Here is a 9,817-nt window from a genome sequence, read left to right as displayed (position 1 = left end):
ACACATTACTTTTCTTTTTGAATATCTCTCTGATCATAGGAAGTATGCATTGTTATGAATATCTCACGAAAGGGAGATCACTTTTAAAATTACTATTACAATCTTTATCTATTTTTTTAACTAAAACTTTAGTTGTTATAATTACAAAATGAAATTAAACCATTGTGTCTTTTTTTTCTAAACATGAAAAGGACACTGTTTTTTTCCAAATTTTACATGACAATACTAGTAAAAATTTCATACAATTATTGTCTTCTTATTTCGCATCATAATAAGTGAGAAGACCGTTTATGTCAACATTTGGCTTTGAAAGGAGTAGAAGAAGGGACATTTCTGATTTAAATGGACGGGAAATATAAACTGAAGAATTGAGTCTTTAAACAAATTGAAAATATCTATTCGAATATAGATGATATGGATAGCACGGATACTTTTGTTTTTATGTCTTTCATGTCCCTCATACATGCACATGCAGTATGCTGCTTCATTTATTAAGAAGTCATGGTAACTATCGAGAATGGATTTAAACATTATATGTTCTGTACATATTATATTAATTTATGTCGTTGCATTTTATTATATTTTGTGATGTATAATGTTATGTGTTAATTTAACATTCTAAAAAATTTAAATCCAAACCGTACAGCTATTGTGTAAATATCAATGTTTTTACGTTTTTATTGGTGAATTATTTTGTATAAGTAATGCTTATTATTTTTTTAAAGAAACAAATATTACGTTTGATTCATTGACTATATTGATTTTCTTAATATTTAATATCCATAATAACACATTTTTTTAAAATTTATTTTGAATAACTTATGCTTATCTATTATTTAAGGAAGTTCGCTACTCAGTTTCAAATTGTCAAGCTTTTTATAACTCTAATATATATTGATAGTGGATAAATAAAGGAAACAAACACAGCAAATAAAATATATAGGTCCGTGTGCTTGTTTTTTAGAAATAATAATCACTGAATTTTTTGCAAAAAAAATTTCTCTCTTGATTTTTTCATAGCTTTATCATTGACGAGTCACAATTTTCAAAAATTATATGACAAAATGTTTTAAGGTTGCACTTTGTAAATACAGCTGTTTATGCTCAATCTCACAGAGACATAACTTGGGAATGTTAACAGTAAATAAACATGTGCATATTGTTTACATTGAAATCTGTGGTAACCTCATACGAGGTACAGAAGGGACAGTTTAGAAAATTATTGTTAGTTTGAACTCTCAGAAGTTCAGGGCACATAAACGTTGAAAATATGCCGCACAGCCCTATATTTTGACCTTTGAAAAAAGTTGTGGTGCATATGAACTTTCAATTCTAGGATAAGATTTTTTTCAAAACATCATAGTAAAATCGGTACAGTTTAAGCCGTTCCTATGGGAAATTGCATTGTCAATATTAACAGAAATGCAACCTTAAGGCATTCAAATGGATAAAACCAGAGGATTCCGAAAATCTGACAAAAAATCCGAAACACTACGGGCGAACATCCTTCAGTCAAATTTATGACATTCAATTTATTGACTATTTATAATAGTTTTTTTATATAAGACATTATGTAGTTTCTTATCAATCTGGCACATGCTTTACAAAAATAAAGACTATTCTTGGTCAAAGATTTGATTATTTCATGCCATAATTACAAACCTGATTTTTAAATATATATCAAACATTCGGAAAATTTTCATTTTGTAGCGTAGCGTTATTCTAAAGGTGACAATGCAACGTTATTTTGTACTGTTTTGTGTGCTTTCGTTTTTTTGTTTTACATTTTTATTTTTATTCTGTGGTAAGTCACCACTTCGGTGCTGAAATGAACATCAGTTATATGGTCATTTTTATAAATTTTATGTTTGCAAAAGTAAGAATTGTTCTAAATACTAAGGATTGTCTTATCCCAGGAATAGATAACCTTAACCATATTTGTCATCACTTTTCAGAATTTTTGGTCACCGATGATTTTCAACTTTGTATTTGTTTGGCTGTTTTTACCATTTTGATTTAAGCGTCACTGATGAATGTAATGTAGACGACACTGACGTGTACTGTATTAAATTATAAGCATGGTAACTTTGATAGTTATCAGCATGTCGAAATGTTCTATTTTAATGTTTAGTTGTGTATTTCGTTGTCTTGAAGGTTCCTGCATTTATTCGTTTATTCATTTTAATGTAAATATTATCTTTCCATAAAAGCGCGCGGTTTTGCTAGCCGCATACCAGGTTCGACCCACAATATTTGTCTTAAAATGTCCTGTACACTACCAACAATTTGACTAGCGTTTACATGTACATTAAATGCCGCTTTAACAACAGTACTTTTAGGAAACATTACTAATCAGTACATTAAATGCCGCTATATAAACAGTACTTTTAGGAAACATCACTATTCAGTACATTAAATGCCGCTATAAAAACAGTACTTTTAGGAAACATTACTAATCAGTACATTAAATGCCGCTATAAAAACAGTACTTTTAGGAAACATTACTAATCAGTACATTAAATGCCGCTATATAAACAGTACTTTTAGGAAACATTACTAATCAGTACATTAAATGCCGCTATATCAACAGTACTTTTAGGAAACATCACTATTCAGTACATTAATTTTTATATCATTTTCAGTAATGTTGGGAAAAAGTTGATTACAGTACTGAAAATTACAGTCATTTTTCAGTACTGAAAATTTCAGCCATTTTTCAGTACTGAAAATTTCAGCCATTTTTCAGTACTGAAAATTTCAGCCATTTTCAGTACTGAAAATTTCAGTCATTTTTCAGTACTGAAAATTTCAGTCATTTTTCAGTACTGAAAATTTCATTCATTTTTCAGTACTGAAAATTTCAGTCATTTTTCAGTACTGAAAATTTCAGTCATTTTTCAGTACTGAAAATTTCAGTCATTTTACAGTTCTGAAAATTCAATCATTTTTAAGTACAGAAAGTTGAAGTCAAATTCAAGACCTAATAAAAAAAAACTCGGTTATGCTATCACAAACATCATAAGCCCCAAGGGTGAGTTGGGAATAGAAATATGCTCACTTGGTCCTGTTCCGACCGGCAGTAAAAAGCTTGTTAAAGTGGGGCGTCCGTCTGGCTGTGAAAGATGTATCAAGTTTGCAGCTTCGTCCTGTCAAAATGCATATATCGAGGTTTAATCCAACGCCTCGAGTAAAGAGAGTGACAGGATCTCTGCATGTTAAGATCCCTTGCAACAACTCTTCCTGTTGCATGGCAAAATTTCTGTCCCTTACTTATATACCTTTATTTTCCAGTGGAAGTCGAAATTTCCCTTGATCATCATCGGGATGGGCCTCTATTATTACAAGACCTACTAGTACCTGTTGTATTTATTGTTAACTTGTTCTCGTCCAGAACCATCGTGAAATATTTGCCACTGGACATAAAGCAATCAACAATCAATAAAAATTAATCATCAACAAATATCATAAGTTGGTTTGGGATAAAAACAAGAATTTTATTTTAAAACTCCATGGCTATATGTATTCTTTCATTTCAACACATTTTAAATACATTAAAGAGGATTCTTTTGATGAACTGTATGACCACATTCTTTATGTACCTGTTTCAAGCCACGACTTTTCATTTTTGATTGGCGTTATTTGTTGTATGTCATAATTGGTGTTATTCAATGTTTTTGGCGTAAACCAGTGCGGTTTTTTTTTCCTGACGATTAGTTTCGCTAGTTATCAAGATGACTTTTACAGCTTTCCATGCGCAATGATGTTTTCATTGTTGATTTGTGTGAAAGGCGGAAAAGGAGCTGTCATAAAAACAGTCAAATTCAATCAGATTAGCAAAAAGTAAAATCACAAAAATACTGAACTCAGAGGAAAATCAATTTGGAAAGTCCATAATCACATGGCAAAATCAAAAAACAAAACGCATCAAAAACGAATGGAGAAAACTGTCATATTCCTGACTTGGTACAGGCATTTTCAAATGTAGAAAATGGTGGATTAAACCTGGTTCTATAGCGCTAACCCTCTCACTTTAATAACAGTCTCATCAAATTCGGTTACATTTACATGATGCGTTAAATAAACAGTCACAATCAATAAAATAGTCAAAATATGGGAACATCAGTCATCATCGTATAACAATTTAACAGGACACAACAACATCTACTATCTACGAACACATGGATTGATTTGAGTGTCTGACGTCAGAAAAATTATATACGTCACATAAATTTGTCGTTCAATGTGCATACAATAGTTATCAAAAGTACCTGGATTATAAACAATTTTAAATTTTACATAGGCAATGAGCGCAGACAGGGTTAAAAAATCAAAAGTATGTAAGAATAAATTACAGAAATCAAACTAGTCCAAAAGTTAAACATAGAATTTATAAGAATCCAAAATTTTAAAAGGAACAATTTAACAGGACACAAAAACCTATCCACGAACAAATGGATCTACTTGAGTGTCCGACGTCAGAAAAATTATATACGTCACATAAATTTGTCGTTCAATGTGCATACAAACAATTTTAAAATTTACATAGGCAATGTACGCATACAGGGTTAAATAATCAAAAGTATGTAAGAATAAATTACAGAAATAGACCGAGATTCAAACTAGTCCAAAATTTATACATAGAATATATGAGAATCCAAAACTTTTTAAAAAAAGGGAACAATTTAACAGGACACAATAACATCTACTGTCTAAGAACACATGGATTGATTTGAGTGTCTGACGTTAGAAAAATTATATACGTCACATAAATTTGTTGTTCAATGTGCATACAAACAATTTAAAAAAAAAAAAAAAAAAAAAAAAAAATTCATAGGCAATGTACGCATACAGAGTTAAAAAATCAAAAGTATGTAAGAATAAATTACAGAAATAGACCGAGATTCAAACTAGTTCAAAAGTTATACATAGAATTTATGAGAATCCAAAAATTGTCAATTCCACTACGCCATTGATTGATTTTGACGTTTGTGGTTCAACGTATATAGTAATTCATAATAGAAATATATCATAATGACATATTATAGACAAATATCATACTGACGGGATCTTTTAAAGTACAGAGTCACGTTATAAGCACCAAAAAAATACAAAGAGTCACATATACAAAACAAATCACCAAAAAATGAAAGTCAATACAAACACATTGACGAGATGTATAAGTACCGAGCCACGTCAAACGGATATCACATAAAACCATTCAACAGTAAAAGTAATCTTAATAATAGAACAAAAACAAATAAAAGAACAATAAAACATGTTGTTAAGAAACAAATACAAAACTATCAGACAGGGGTCACCAATACAGTTTTTCAATATTAAGCAGTCAGCACCATACAAGAAGTTCTGAATAGCTCCGAGAAAAAAAATAGATGTCATCTAGATGTAAAGCACAATGTCAGAATATCGTTCATCAAACTAAATGTATAACTACACAAAGACATATCTATAACATGACTTTGTCCGACTTGGGACAGAGGTGCATATAAATATGGCGGGTTAAACCGATTTTGTCGACGTCTGACGTTGAACATTATGGTTATTTAGTATAGTATGTTCTGTTGTTGTTAGTTGGGACTTGGGAGGCATACCACATCTCCTTGTTTTATTATTAGAACTACACACAAGATATATCTATAACATGACTTTGTCCGACTTGGGACAGAGGTGCATATAAATATGGCGGGTTAAACCGATTTTGTCGACGTCTGACGTTGAACATTATGGTTATTTATATAGTATCCTTGTTCTGTTGTTGTTAGTTGGGAACTTGGGAGGCATACCACATCTCCTTGTTTTATTAATAGAACTAAATATGTAGATTATATATATGCAGTCGTCTATATTAAAACTGTTGCTTTTTCATACTTTCTTGTAGCACTTGAAATGCAATGACGTCTTTAATATAGTTCACGTTTCTCCTATAGATAGAAAATATTCTTTTGATACCATGACAGTTTGTTATCAGTAATAATTTCAAAGTAATTTAAAAGAATAAGCACACGTTTCAAGATATTTTTATAACATTAACCTTGGATCAAGTCAGGAACCTGTAGTCAAGTGGTTGTTGTTGGTTCATTTCGGTCATATTTATTGTTTGTAAATTGTTTTGTTATATACTTGTACATTAGGCAGTTAATATTCTGATATGAATTGTTTCATATTCATATTTCACATGTTTTAACCTTTTATATCGACTTTTACTCACTCTATGAAGGTCGTACAGTCGACTACAATTGCATATATCTACCTAAAACTTTGGTGAACTATTATAGTTGTAGCATTGCAAATTATAACAACATTCCTTATTTTTACCAAAACTAATATTTTCTATTCAACGGGAAGAAAATAGAACTTTTGCTTTGTATTGTTATTTGTGTGGTTTTTTATATAGCATAAGAATTTTGACAGCAGTAGATTTTGAATGAAAAGCTGGACTAAATTTTAGGGTAGTAAGGCAGAATCCAATTAAAATACATAATTCTAAATATGAAAAGAAATGTTAGTTAAATCTCCACAAAACAGTAACACTTCTACAAAAGATATTTCAGTCTATTACTAATTGGAGTCTTATTCGGTTTTCTTCATCTTTTACGTTACAAGTAAAAGAGTGTTAAATTGCAAAAAAATGATTTTTTTGTCCTTGACCTAAAGCACTTTTAAAAATCACGGTTAGTGTAAAAGATCTAAACTACAGACAAATTTTCTACCTATGAATCGATCTATCACATGATTTTTTTAAATTGGAAATGGACACGAATCGAGTCTTCACAAGAATTTAACAGTAACTGAACATATTGTAGATAATATTATAGAAAGTAAATATGACTTTTTTTTGGTCGTGAGCATGTTTTAAACAACCTTTCTTTATTTCTTTCTTGTTGTTCAAATTTCTTGGTCCTCAACAATTAAAGTCAGTCCTGTAAGCTCTAACCAATAATGTCTCAGACAAATACAACTTATAAGATGCAACGAGAATGCTCAAGCTGAAACGTTTCGCCTGCTTTTATATCCACGAATTATTTTATGCTGATAGACCAAGGAAAGAGTTTAAGTACAGGTGTCACATACATCACACATTGTCAAAGATCCATAAAAATGAAGTCAATGAGAGATAAACCAATTTAAGTCAGAAAGACATGTTAAGCTGACAATCATTATACACACGTAATATAGTTTTTATATTGCTTATCTCATACAAGAAACAGCAAAAACAATGAAAATTACATATTAACCAATGAACTGTGACAGTGGAAAAAGCAGCTTCGCTTATTATTTTGGACTTTAATTTAAAATTCTCAGTTTTGATATTTTAGACTTTGATTCTCTGTGTTTTATAATTCATTTTCTTTTATATTTTCGTTTCTATTTACATTCGTATTCAAGACTTAAAATCAACATGCTTTGATATGCAAATTAATTCTTAGTTTGGACATTGAGTGACATGTTTCAATCTGTTATGTAATTAGTGACATTTTACCTTATTCATAATGTATGTTCTTAATTGTCATAATCAGATTATCATTTAATATCTATTCTTCAAGTTCTAAAAATAGTTTAATCTTTGTCAGTGAACAATATCACTCAAATTAATTGTTATTTGTTATGTCTATACTTGTCAATTCAATTGTGTATAAATACTTGTTTATAATTTTTATAAGCAAGATTCGGACTCAGGACTTTACCCTGAACACAGTCCATCCGTAATAAAAGTAAAAGTATTCCATGCTGAATTATTGGTTTATTCATCGCTAGTTCCAGAGTCTCAGTAGTTAGTTTTCACCCGAGTTCCAGTCTCCAGAGTTCTCATTGCTATTCACAGCAATCATTCGTTGTGTGATCAGGTGCATCACACAGTTTCAGTAACAAGAGGCCATTCATTCAGGCTCTTGTTGCACAACCTCACAAGTCACCCAGTTTCCCCGGTGACAGATTGGTGGAAGACGACGGCGTGCTGACTTCTATGCTCAGCACACGACCCAGAGACCTCAAGCAGCCAAGCGAGTTCCCAAGATAAATAGCGTAGACAATATTCAGTGATGGAGTACAGCTTCCGACCACAATGGAGACCATGGAACATCCAGTCAGGTTATAGTCCAGCATGTGGGAGATGCGGTAAATTCCATAAACATTATATTTGTAACTCTTTCAACCAGAGATGTTACTCGTGCGGAAAATTCGGACATTATTATATAAGTGTTTTTCTAAAGTTACAAAGGACAGCAAAAGTAAACCAGTTAGTGTGAAATCCAGAAAACAGAAAGAGCGCGATACAGCTAGGATAAACAGCTATATTCAGTGTAAAAATATTATCCGTGCTTTACCATTCTCTGGTATGCGTAATTCACCGTTCATTCAATATTTGGATATTTCAAATGTGCTCAAAACAGAATTAAAAAGTGTGAAACAGAAACATATCAAGGAAAGGAATACAAATATAGAACAGCAAAAGTGCATCGAGGCACTCAAAATTCAATTAAAGAATCAGCAAATTATCATATCAGAAAGAGACCAGTTCAAGCAAGAACTTGAAAACCTGCGTCAACAGAAAGAAGAAAGTACTTCGCGCATAAACGTAGAGGAATATGTAAATCAAATTCAAGAATTAAAGGACCAAGTAATCGAAAAAGACGGGACTGTTAAAATGGTGCAAGATCTTTACTATATGCGTTCGACCGAATTTTCGGATGAAATCCAATCATTGAAAAATGAAAAACAAGCGTTAGAAAAAGAAAAAGCAGATCTATGTTCAAAGGTAAATCTTCAAGCGGACTCGATTTCTCAATTGACTTTTCAACTTCAGGACCTTAACCACGAACTCCATCTTGTATCCCGTCAAAACCAACAGCGTCCCAATAACAACAACAGACACTATAACAACCGCAGAGGAGGCCGATTCAGATAGTGCTAAGTCCGAGGACGGACTTAATTGGGAGGAGAGGCATATGTGACAGTGGAAAAAGCAGCTTCGCTTATTATTTTGGACTTTAATTTAAAATTCTCAGTTTTGATATTTTAGACTTTGATTCTCTGTGTTTTATAATTCATTTTCTTTTATATTTTCGTTTCTATTTACATTCGTATTCAAGATTTAAAATCAACATGCTTTGATATGCAAATTAATTCTTAGTTTGGACATTGAGTGACATGTTTCAATCTGTTATGTAATTAGTGACATTTTACCTTATTCATAATGTATGTTCTTAATTGTCATAATCAGATTATCATTTAATATCTATTCTTCAAGTTCTAAAAATAGTTTAATCTTTGTCAGTGAACAATATCACTCAAATTAATTGTTATTTGTTATGTCTATACTTGTCAATTCAATTGTGTATAAATACTTGTTTATAATTTTTATAAGCAAGATTCGGACTCAGGACTTTACCCTGAACACAGTCCATCCGTAATAAAAGTAAAAGTATTCCATGCTGAATTATTGGTTTATTCATCGCTAGTTCCAGAGTCTCAGTAGTTAGTTTTCACCCGAGTTCCAGTCTCCAGAGTTCTCATTGCTATTCACAGCAATCATTCGTTGTGTGATCAGGTGCATCACACAGTTTCAGTAACAAGAGGCCATTCATTCAGGCTCTTGTTGCACAACCTCACAAGTCACCCAGTTTCCCCGGTGACAGAACCATGAAAAAATAAAGTCAAGGTGACTCGTCAGATGACCTCTGCTAGACAAGACATTTAAATCATAACATCATTTCATACACTATATCTAGTTTTATCTACTAGTATTGCTAAAAGAAATAGACAAAAAAAACTAAATTTAACATTGACTAATGACCTGTGC

This window comes from Mytilus trossulus, chromosome 13 (genome assembly GCF_036588685.1).
Source record: "Mytilus trossulus isolate FHL-02 chromosome 13, PNRI_Mtr1.1.1.hap1, whole genome shotgun sequence".
NCBI classification, from domain to species: Eukaryota; Metazoa; Mollusca; class Bivalvia; order Mytilida; family Mytilidae; genus Mytilus; species Mytilus trossulus.
The sequence above is the reverse complement of the archived record's forward strand: the minus strand, read 5'-3'. Positions refer to the sequence as shown.